This window comes from Phalacrocorax carbo, chromosome 5 (genome assembly GCF_963921805.1).
Source record: "Phalacrocorax carbo chromosome 5, bPhaCar2.1, whole genome shotgun sequence".
NCBI lineage: Eukaryota > Metazoa > Chordata > Aves > Suliformes > Phalacrocoracidae > Phalacrocorax > Phalacrocorax carbo.
This window is the reverse complement of record NC_087517.1, coordinates 53,240,775-53,253,188: the sequence shown is the minus strand read 5'-3', so window position 1 is coordinate 53,253,188 and position 12,414 is coordinate 53,240,775.

The window sequence follows — 12,414 nt, the reverse complement described above, 5'->3', positions numbered from 1 at the left end:
TTATATTTATAATCAACTCCTTTCTCTTTCTGGTAGGGCTAGGAACCTCCTTCCCCAGGTAATCTGAAGGTAAGCACTCTGAGAGAAGCAACACTTGGAAAGGAGCAAGTGTCCTGTTTGTACATACTTGAATTCTGCAAATGCAGTGGGCTCCTGGATATTTTGTGGCAAATATTGTATCACAGTATCTGTGGATACAAGTACTGTATCAATAATGTGTCTGGATGGTGATATTACTCTATCTTTCACATTGTCACTGAATTCTTGCAGTCAAGTGTTTCCAGTTGGGAAAAAGCCAAATTTTACTTCCAACTGTGCTTCTGTCAGACCCGTGGCAGCCTCTGAGAATTGTTTGTTACTGGTTTTGGTCGTTATCCTGAGGTACATACATCATTAATAACTGACCTGGCAAGAATCCTAGAAGGTTTTCCTCAATGAGCTCTGTAACTGTAGTCGAGTCAGTAGAGAGAAAAGGAGAGCAGGTGCAAAGAAAAGAGGAAAAGCACAGGGCTGGGGGGAAGCAGGATCAAGAAAGGAGGGAAAAAAAAAAAAAAGAGAAAAAGCACAAGCAAGGGAAAAAAGCTTGCGAAGAAGCATGCAAGAGCGACAACAGATAAAGGAAGAAAAAGGTGCAAGTGAGAAAAAAGGAGCAAAAAGGCACAAGCACCAGGAAAAGGGAAGTGGAGGAGTGAGAGAAAACGACCTCGAACATTGTGAGCCTAGACTTGTCCCATGTTGTGTTTCCAGATTGTGGGTGCCTTCTGAACCTGCAGGCAAATGTGCTGGAGTCTTGCCGACTTGCTCCCCTGGGTGCTGGTAGCCCAGGCTGTTCAAGAGCACACGTTCCCTACCATGTCCTCATGCCGTGGCCTCCATATCCAGGCGAATATTCCCATTTGGTCACGCCGATGCCAGCCTTTCCATTCCAACTGCCTACACTAATGTCTAAAGGGAAAGCCAGAGGTGAGCAGCCGCTATCAGAGTAGTGCCAGTTGTAAGACCCCGTGTTACTTGCAGTGAGAGCACACAGTAGGGTTCAAGGTAGTAGCAAGGGCAACAACCCAAACCCAAGTATTTCTGGTAATTTATTACCTATTTTTAAAAATGCATTTGCAGTCTTAATTCTAAAAGACCACTTAGAAAAGATACACATTTGGGAAAGGTTTGACTTGAATGAGAGGCAGTTCAACTCGCTCTGGAAAGACTAACTCAGCTACAACTCCAAAGTTTCCAGTCACAACACAGTGATATCTGTATGAAATGCAAGGGTGCCCATACCTTAGCTTCCCATAGGAGAACCGACGGCCTTCCTTGTAGGAAGTCTGGGAACCCATGCATTGATGCAAAGCAGCAACCCATTAATTCAGCTACCAGGAGAACATTACCTCTAGAAGAGCCTGATGCTGTTCGTGGCAGCTCTCCTGTGTTTACTCTGCAGACATCTGATATTCCTAAAAGCATAGATGCTTCATCTAGCAGCATAATTTCTTTTTTATATTTAACAACCCATTAACAAGAACACAAATAATTAATCCTATTTTAGTGTAGCTCAGCTCATTGGTTATAGAAGTGGACATAAGGAAATCACTGAAATAGTGCCAACACTAATGTTCTTGTCGGGAGTAAATGTGACTATAAAGCTCAGCCTCAAGGCATCCAAGCATATTGCAGAGGTTACTGAATTATGCTGCAGTAACATCAGGTGTAGAAATGCCATGACATCTTCAAACTCTGCTTGGTTGATGCCTGAAGCCTGTCAGTGCCAGTCTATGCTTGCAGCATGTCACTGACAGGCCAGGCTGTTAGCACCGAGCCTGACTCCCCGGTATCTAAAAGACAGGCTTAGGTCGTCAAACACTGAGGAAATGGTCATATTGCTGCTTTGAATGTGTTTTGTAAGGCATTTAAAGCACTGTGAGAACAACAGTGGCGCCTTAATTATGCTACATTCAACCCCACCCTAAAAATGGTGATGGTCTAAGTCCATTTTTTAAAGGTTGCTAAATAAATAAAAATAAACACCGAAACAAACAAAAACCCCACAAAATGCCCCAGGAAAAAATAACCAAACACTGTTATCAGAGTCTCAGCTTTACAGCTGCCATTGCAGAATGCCTCAGCAACTTTCAGGCCTAAAACCATGGCAATGAGCACCAGCCATCACAGCACTAACGTCTTTCCCTTAAAAACCAACAATCGCCCTATGCATGTTTTGTAGAATTGTGCTCCTGCGGGCTGGTGCTCTGGACACACGAGTGATGTGCCGAAGAGCTGAGGTGGCATAACTTTTAGCTTGCTATAACGTTTTACCCCCTTACTATAAATGCCTCCCCCCACCCCGTCATTATCACTGAGTCTCTGAGGTTGCAGCGTCCTTAGGAAATTGAAGCATAAGTGCCTGTTTAAAAAAAAAAAAAGGAGGAAAACAATGCCGTCATACAGCGCCCCGGAATATCCACCAGCAGCAGGTAAGCAAGCACCAAGCTCAGCAGCTTGTGTCCATTACGTGGGCTACCTCTGGCCATTCACGGGGACCAGACGCAGGAACAGGGCCACCAAGTCTTTCGCACAGAGAACTGTCCACCTTTACCACTGACTGCGAGGCAAGGAAGCTGTGCAGAGATCACGGGCCCAGCTTAAACCCCAATGCTAAGAACAGTCCTGATGTGGCAAGCTGTAAACTGAGCCAGGCATCTTCTACTTCAGCCCAGCAAAATCAGAGCTACGGCCTTCTTTCTTGCCAGTAAACTGCAGAAAGTTATCCAGTCTGAGAGCCCACAGAGCACTCGTTTTGTGTATTAGTAACAACCTTTTAACCAAGAATTTTAAGAAAATTGACCTTGTTTCTTATGGAACACTTTCTGACGAGAAGATCTGAGAAGGGAGAAGGATGTGTTCTAGCTCTGAGGTAGCACCTGTTCTGGCCAAACATGGGCATACCGAGGGGCTCCTGGAAGGGACTGGGGGCTAGAGGTGGGTGCGGTTGGGTAACAATGTGCTCCTGCACATTTGCAGAAGACTAAAAGACTGTCACAGAAACAAGCAATCTCATAAAAGAACAAGCCAACTTTATGAGCACTCACTCAGTATGCTGATCTCATACAAAGCCACGCTTCATCAAACAAGCCCTTACTCACATCTGCCACGTAACTTGCCCCAGCCAATCTTTAGCTCACCATTTCAGCTGTTAACAGAGCAACTCGAATCCAGAAATACTCTTCCATTATCTAAACTGGACAGAGGAATAGGTTGTTGTTTTATTCTGTTCAAACCTACTAAACAAATGAAACCAATGGTCATGTCTGTAGCACAAATGGCAACACCAGTCAGTTTAAATCTAGTGCTAATGCCCATGTGCTGGCAGGAGTCGCAGCAGCGTTCTGTACCGCTGAGTTACCCATGCTGCTGTGGCAATACTAGTGCCTGAATACAAGCTCAGTACCTGAAGGATGTACTTCCAGATCTGGTATCATTACGTGATAATAGCGGTATGCAGTACAGACAAAGCCCAATATCCCTAGTGGAACTGATGACATCAAGTGAGAAAACCACCAAACAGCTGGAAAAAAAACCCTCTGTGTGCTGATGGGGTCTCCATTCTTTTCATGGACGGAAGAACTGTTCTGGTTGTGACAGCTAACATGAACAATAAGACTTTTGAAAGCTAGGTTAGCATGTGATGCAGAAAAAACAGAAATTGTTGTGGCCAAGCACTTGGATGAGAGAACATACATTCAGAGAGCTTTGCCTAACAAAAAAAGAAAAAGAACTAGCCCCACTTCTCTATGTGTTGTCACCTGCTAATTCTTTTTATTATATCTAAAAAAAGAGGCATTAAAATACTGTGATGCGTTCCCATACACCAGCGCAGTTAACATTCTCTCACAAAGTGGTGCAACATCCCTTACATAAAACTCCTCCTTTCAATGTTCTCTGGGATAACTCAAAAGAAAAGGTACAAACAGCCTGGGCTACAGCCCCGTTCCACTCAGTGGCGAGCAACCCTCTGCAACACCAGCTCTGCTACAAAAAGGTCAAATGCTATCTCACAGAGGACTTCAGCTCCTGTGAAACCATGCTTCACCTGACATCAGTAAGGCTTAGATGACACCTGCCCTGAAGCAAGTGCTGCCCTCAAGGGCTGCAAAAGGAAACCAAACTGGCCCTTAGCACCAGCCAGTAGTTTAACTACCACACTCAACCAATGAAATGGTCTGGGGTTCCCCCAGAAGGGCTTTAGTGCAGATGTACAAGAAGTTGAAGGTGAATCCTCAGTCTGGTAAAGAAAAGAAAGGCTGCACAGGTCTGCAGCACCACACACCCAGGAGACCCCCCCCTAAGGGCACACAGCGGTTACAGAGTCCTGTTCTGCTTCCTTCTGTATGGACTGAATTCCTTTAGGAAAGACTTATACTTGAAGGCTCTATTTCCAAGCAGATGAGATTTCCTAAATGACCTTCCCCCCCAACCCCAACTGCACTTGATCAAGCATCAAACACAAAAACCTGACTTCCCATAGAATTCATTCCCAAAACCAGTTCAATAAATATTCTTTCCGTTTCTGAGCATCAAAGCTTATGGAGCAGTTTGGGTAGAAGAGGTAACTCTCATATAAAGTCTGGTACACAATGAATAGCCATTAATACAGAAATTCCTCCCAATTCTCTGTCCTGGCCAACCTGGGTTGTGTTTTTTTTTAGTTTTACTGCAAGCTAATGCTAGAGTCTTTACTGCCTCTGTCATGACAGAGGGCAGAGAGGCAGACAGTATGCCTGGTTTTGGATGACTAAATGTAAGGGATCATTTTACTTTGCAAGGTGGAAATACATTGATTTTTAAAGTCTTCTGTAACAAATCTGGGGACACTAGTCTTGCAGACAGCCAGAATACTTACATCTGCCTATTAGAATAATTTACTTTCATGAATAAGGAGAACCCTGTGCTTGGCTCCACTCAAAAAGGATAGTCCAGACCAGAACTGGAAACTGATATAGAATAATCCAAGATTTTTACATTTACATGAAGTCTATATAAAACCTGTAACACAAAGAACTCTGTGTCCTTTTCAGCCAGGTTTACTGACACTCAACAATTTAGGAAGGTTAATTTCAGTCCTTGTGGCTATAAAACCTGCCTCAGGAGGAGTGAATGCCGGAAGTGGAAGACAAGTTGTGCCTAAAGACCCCCTGTATCCACTGCAGCAGAACTGTGGAAACTTCAGCTACTTTAAGAACATTTTCAAGAGAGCACAAATAATAAAAAATGTCTTTGAATAATCTTACCAGTTTAAAAACTGTTTTAAACTGGCTTAAATGAAATATACGGAACAGGTGATGTGCTATGATCAGAATGTCATGGTCCCAGCACGTGAAAAGGACGGCAGCTCGGACATGTAGTTCCCAGCAAATCTTAAAATGAGATGTGCATCGAGACCTTAATATTATTCATCATTGTGAATTCATTCACTGTCATACCAGTGACACTTATGATCTGCAGAATGGCAAAGAACCAATACTTCTTTGAATTTGCATTTCTTGACCCAAAAAGGTTTGTGCAGGGAGTCCCCCACTTCACTCCCAAAAGGATGACATTAGGAAGTAGAGAGCAGAAGGTAGTAGGGCACTGCAAACCAATATTTGTTGGCATCCTGCTGCCAAACAGAAATCACAGGTTGAAACCCAGATACTTGGGAAAAGTCAGATGAAATCTACAGAGCAAAAGAAAGCAGACACACAATTCCCAGCTGAACAGATAAGGCTCCTTCCACATGAGATTTCAACCACAAAGCCACAACTTGAGTTCAGGGCTTAAGCCAGATCAGTTCAAGCCCACACGAAGCTCAGCACTGAGGCACCAGAAGACTGCATCACCTGAATCACAAAGCCTGGCCCCATGCAATCAAAAGCAGTTCTGCAATGGATGTTCAGCACAGAGATCCATGGCACATAAGTGTCCTGCACTCCCAAACCCAAACTCCCCATTACACACCGTGACGGACTGAAGGTCGAAAGCCACGCTTACAACATGCTGCAGGGAAGAACAGGAGGTGCTCAGGGAATGATCAGTACCTGCCTTGCTCCAAATCAAGCAGGCTAACTGGCAAAGGGAATCATGCCATGCTGTGCGTGCAGATAAGGTAGCTCAAGCAAAGCCACTGAGGGGGGAACGTATGTTTTGCAGACCTTCACGGGAACACAGCCTGAGATAGGCTGTAATCGCTCTTCGCCACCCACAATTGCATTGATCTGTCTGTGCTTGGGGGCCGAACCTGTGGGTGCCGTTAGGACTGGGTAGGACCCAAGTGCTGGTCTTGTGGACTCCTGTTGGTGCCTGGCTGACGGCTGGTTTGACGTCTTCACAAACCTGGCCCTGCCACACAGATGTTCACAGACCATTGTGGAGATCAGGTACCCTGGAATCACCTTTCTTCTGCTTACCTCAAACCACTAAGCTAAATTTAGTAACAAGATGGCAACCCTTGTGAATGAAGTTAATCTTGTGCCACAACCACTGCTTAAATGTGAAAGCACGACAAACACTCCAATTCATCAAGGAATTTTGATTGGATTAGAAGCCCTCTGTGCTTCATTATAATCTCCCTGATGAAGGCAAAAAGCAAAACTAGAGCTGGAGAAGAAAGATTAAAAAACCCATTATAATGGTTTAATTATCTGTTATTACTGGATTAACATTAATTTCTGATCCAGGTGCTCCTCAGATAAATAGCTCAGGTGGTTTATAAGAGCGTGGTTTTATTTTGCAGTGAAAGACTTCTGGCCCATAAAAAAAAGGCCATGGTTTCATTTTGAGCCAGATATCCAAAATGAAGAAAGCTTAAGCAACACTCCATCTGCCTGTCCCTTCTTTCTTGCCTACCCCAGACTTTTGAACTGCTGGCTGATTTCAACCAACCTGGAAGACAGGTAGGAGTCTCAATGCAATTAGAAAGTTTTTACAAGTTTTGCAGAAACAAGCAACCATCGCAAAGGATGAGAGAGCCTGTAAATGAACCCTTAAGTTTCCTGAGCAGGGAAAAAATTGCAACCTGTGCTCCCATGTTACCAGATGCCAAAGAACCTGCACAAGGACACAACACTCATGAAAGTCCCCCAACACAAAGGGACAGAAGAGCTCAGAATCAACTACAAATTGTACAGATCTAGCTTCTGAAATGCAGGCAGTTGTTTCACTGCTTGCACAACTGGGACAGGGGGCATGATCCAGACTTCCTCTGCAGTCTCTCAGTTTGCAGATACCCTGCTAGATCTTAGTCCTATTCTACAAGAGACAGAAGAAATGCTAAAATAACTTTTCTTTCATTATCAAAGAAAGTAACGTAGCATTTGCATGTGAAAAGAGCTACTCTAAATTGAAGTGCTGAGAAATGAAAGAATGTGTCTTTAGCAACAGGCCACTGAGGAGGTTTGCAGACCTGCTCACTGAAATGTGCTGTTACCAATCCAGGTTAACATCTGGATTCAAGTTCCAGCCCAAGAGTTGTAGCTTTCATGTGCTACTGAAATAAGCCCAATAATATGCCACAGTATTTACCTGTCCAGGCTCCTGTGGCAGCAGGCTCTACTTTACCTTTCCCTTTGAGAAGGACTAGATTTTGCATGGTCCTTCCCCTCATGCAAACAGACTGATGTTTGGCTGTGTCCCTGTCACACCCAGACTGAATGCTGTCATGTCTCTGCAAAGCTATGTAGAAGCTACACAGGCTTGACAGAGGCATATTCACACCTCTCTTTCATGCTCTCCTGTCTCTGCATAGTACAACTGACAGCAGCCATGTGGTACAGCCTGTAAAAGTCTTCAGGAAGCAAAGCGAAAAGACAGTGTCTGCTACCCAGACCCCTCTGACGAAGGTCCTGCATTCCAGACATTGTTATTCTCCATACTAGCTAATCAGCAGGGCATCATACAAGGCCCAGCACTCAGTCCGCGAGGCACACAGCGGCAGCAATGGTAAGTCCTGCGACTGGGTGCTAGATTGGGGTAGAAAAAGGGGTTTCCTGTGCCAGGGAACCCAATAAAGAGCCCAGTGGGGCCCTCGCACCAAAAACAACCGGCTGCTCTCGCGAGCGAGGCAGACGGGGCTTGGGCGTTGCTGGGGCAATGGCGGGAGATTTAAACGCAGAGATCCCGGACGCAGCAGTGATGTGAGAGGTGGAGGGGTAGCCTTGTATGTTAGAGGGTGTTTTGACTGTCTAGAACTCAACGATGGTAATGATAAGGTTGAGTGCTTATGGGTAAGGATCAGGGGGAAGGCCAATAAGGCAGACATCCTGGTGGGAGTCTGTTATAGACCACCCAACCAGGATGAGGAGATAGATGAAGTACTCTACAAGCAGTTGGCCGAAGTCTCACAATCTCTAGCCTTTGTTCTCGTGGGAGACTTCAGCTTACCAGAGATCTGCTGCAAATACAACACAGCAGAGAGAAAGCAGTCTCAGAGGTTCCTGGAGTGTGTGGGAGATAACTTCCCGATGCAGCTGGTAAGCGAGCCAGCCAGGGGAGGTGTCCTGCTGGACCTGCTGTTTACAAACAGAGAGGCCTGGTGGGTGATATGGTGGTTGGAGGCTGTCTTGGGCTCAGCTACCGTGACATGATAGAGTTCTCGATTCTTGGAGAAGTAAGGAAGAGGGTCAGCAAAACTGCTACCCTGAACTTCAGAACAGCAGCCTCTGGATTGTTAAGGAGTCTGGTTAACCGAGTCCCTTGGGAGGCAGTCCTGAAGGGCAAAGGAGTGCAGGAAGGCTGGATGTTATTAAAGAAGGAAGTCTCAAAGGTGCAGGAGCAGGCCATCCCCATCTGCTGTAAGTTCAGCAGGTGGGGAGAAGACCTGCTTGGCTTAATAGTGAGCTTTGGCTGGAACTCAAGAAAAAAAGGAGAGCTTACCACCTTTGGAAGAGGGGCAGGTGACTCAGGAGGACTACAAGGATGTTGTGAGGTTATGCAGGGAAAAGATTAGGAAGAAGGCAGCCAAGCTGGAACTTAAACTGGCCACCACCATTAAAGATAACAAAAAATGTTTTTATAAATACATCAGTGACAAAAGGAGGGCCAGGGAGAATCTCCCTCCTTTGCTGGATGCAGAGGGTAACCTTGTCACAAAAGATGAGGAGAAGGCTGAGGTACTTAATGCTTTCTTTGTCTCAGACTTTAATAGTCAGACTGGTCATCCTCAGGGTTGTCAGGCCCCTGTGCTGGGACATGGAGGTAGCATGCAGAATGAAGTCCCAGTTGTTGAAGAGGTGGCAGTCACTGACCTGCTCCTTCACCTGGATGTTCACAAGTCCATGGGGCCAGATGGGATCCACCCAAGGATACTGAGGGAGCTGGCAGAGGAGCTCGCCAAGCCACTCTCCATCATTTATCAGCAGTCCTGGTCAACCAGAGAGGTCCCAGATGACCGGAAAATGTGACACCCCTCTACAAGAAGGGTCAGAAGGAGGATCCGGGGAACTACAGGCCTGTCAGCCTGACCTTGGTGCCGGGAAAGGTCATGGAGCAGATCATCTTGAATGCCGTTCTGTGGCATGTGCAGGACACCCAGGGGATTGGGCTCAGCCAGCATGGGTTTATGAAAGGGAGGTCCTGCCTCACTAACCTGGTCTCCTTCTATGACAAGGTGACCCTCTTAGTGGATGAGGGGAAGGCTGTGGACGTTGTCTACCTGGACTTTAGTAAGGCCTTTGACACTGTCTCCCACAGCATTCTCCTGGAGAAGCTGGCTGCTCATGGCTTGGACAAGTGCACTCTGTGCTGGGTTAAAAACTGGCTGGATGGCCGAGCCCAGAGAGTGGTGGTGGATGGAGTCAAATCCCATTGGTGGCCAGTCACGAGCTGGGTTCCCCAGGGCTCAGTGTTGGGGCCGGTCCTGTTCAATATCTTCACTGATGATGTGGATGAGGGGATTGAGGTCACCCTCAGTAAGTTTGCAGACGACACCAAAATGGGCAGGAGTGTCGATCTGTTCAAGGGCAGGAAGGCCCTACAGAGGGACCTGGACAGGCTGGATCGTTGGGCTGGAGCCAACGGTAGGAGATTCAACAAGGCTAAGTGCCAGGTCCTGCACTTGGGTCACAACAACCCCATGCAACACTACAGGCTTGGGGAGGAGTGGCTGGAGAGCTGCCTGGAGGAAAAGGACCTGGGGGTGCTGGTCGACAGCTGGCTGAACATGAGCCAGCAGTGTGCCCAGGTGGTCAAGAAGGCCAACAGCATCCTTGTATCAGGAATAGTGTGGCCAGCAGGAGCAGGGAGGTGGTCGTGCCCCTGTACTCGGCACTGGTGAGGCCGCATCTCAAGTACTGTGTTCAGTTTTGGGCCCCTCATTGAGGACATTGAGGTGCTGGAGCGTGTCCAAAGAAGGGGAAAGTTGGTGAAGGGTCTAGAGAACAAGTCTTATGAGGAGCAGCTGAAGGAGCTGGGGTTGTTTAGTCTGGAGAAGAGGAGGCTGAGGGGAGACCCTATCGCTCTCTACAACTACCTGAAAGGAGGTTGTAGCGGGGTGGGGGTCGATCTCTTCTCCCTAGTAACAAGCGATAGGACGAGAGGAAATGGCCTCAAGCTGCACCAGGGGAAGTTTAGGTTGGATATTAGGAAAAACTTCTTCACCGAAAGGGTTGTCAAACATTGGAACAGGCTGCCCAGGGAGGTGGTGGAGTCTCCATCCCTGGAGGTATTTAAAAGAAGGGTAGACGTGGTGCTTGAGGATATGGTTTAGTGGTGGACTTGGCAGTGATAGCTTGGCGTTTGGACTTGATGATCTTAAGGGTCTTTTCCAAACTTAACGATTCTATGATTCTATGAAACCACCATAGTATGACTGATCCCCAGCTGCTTCACATACCAACTAATGGGTGACACTATATTCTGCCTTGCTACAGGATTTTTGCATGCTACACGCGTCATCTTGTTTCTCCACCCCTCTCTTGTGGAGAGTGGTGCAGCAGCAGCTGCGGAAGCAACAGGAGGACTTGGGAGTTTATCTTCATGCAAAACACACTAGTAACATGCAAACCACACTGTCCATACTTGCAAGTGACATCATGACACTTGGTTCTACCTATTACCACTCACACCTCAGAGGCTGCAGTAACCTTTTACACTGGACATGGCCAGTGCTGATGTGTAGCTTCTGGCCAACTCCATCCTACTGCAGCCCATCTCCCCAGGAGATAGAGCAGGCAAGTGCAAGCAGAAACTGTACATGAACACAGCCTGGGGTGAACTAAACAGAGACCAAGCACAAACTACATGCACGGCTTAACAAGTGTTTAGTCCTTTCTATTGCATGACAGTATAACTTTAGGAGACCAAAACTCTCTCCCCCTTTCCCAAATAAGATCATTTTGCAGCAGTGGCCTTCATTTGGGCTTGCAGATCCTGTCAGGCTCTCCTCTTTCTTCCCTTTTCCTAAAGAGAACTTGCCGTGCAACTCCACTGAAATTTGAGATCAGGGTTGTATCTGCTTTCATACCTCTGTATGATCCTGCAGCCCACATACTTCCAAACCTATCTGGCAGAACGACTGTTAGAACTATTTTTTTTTTTAATTAATGGCTGTAGCTGGCCCTTGGTTGGGTAACTAATGAAAACCAAGCCCCCACATGCTAGCATCATGATTAAAAACTAGAGCTAGTATGTCAAACAATTAAAATTGCGCTTATACCGAGAACTTTTCTAAAGGTTTTCATTCTTCTCCAGTGTAAATCGCTCAGGTTAGACCATCATATAAACTCAGCTGAAGTTTACTGGTTTAAAGCAAGCCCAGTTCCATTTATAAAACTCTTCATGTCAGGGTCAGAAGGGAACACTGCCAGCTACTGCTCTGAACTCCCAGGTACCCCAAGCCACAACAACAGTCCCAAAGAATCCTGTATTTTGCAACATTGCTTAGAGAATTCTCTGAGCAACACAGTTTTGTTCTCTGCTTCAAGTTGACAGCTAAGCCAAAACCCAAACATTTTCCCCGGAACTATTTGATATTCCAGCAGCTATGTCAGCTGCAGTACTCTGAACTGAGCACACACCACAGCAAAAGGAAAGAATAGCAGGGCAGAAGTACAACCTGGAGCCAGAAGTATTGCGAATTCAGTGTCAGATTTACAGCTAGTTTAACCCAATGAGGCCATTGGCCTTGTACAGACTTCTACCAGCTGAAGCAACAACTATCAGTCTGTCTTGAAATACTTCTTACTAAGTTCCCTTTCTCTGTCTTACTGCCATTGCCATGTTGATTTGACCAACTAAATCTACTCAGTCTTTTCTAATGCATTTCTAATGCAGAGACATTATTGGTCTTCTTTTAAATATCAAGCAGTACAGACATGATTCCTCCTTCCCTCAATGTTGATTTGTGTCTCAGTTATCTGAATTGACACAGACAGCTCCCTGATGGGAGTG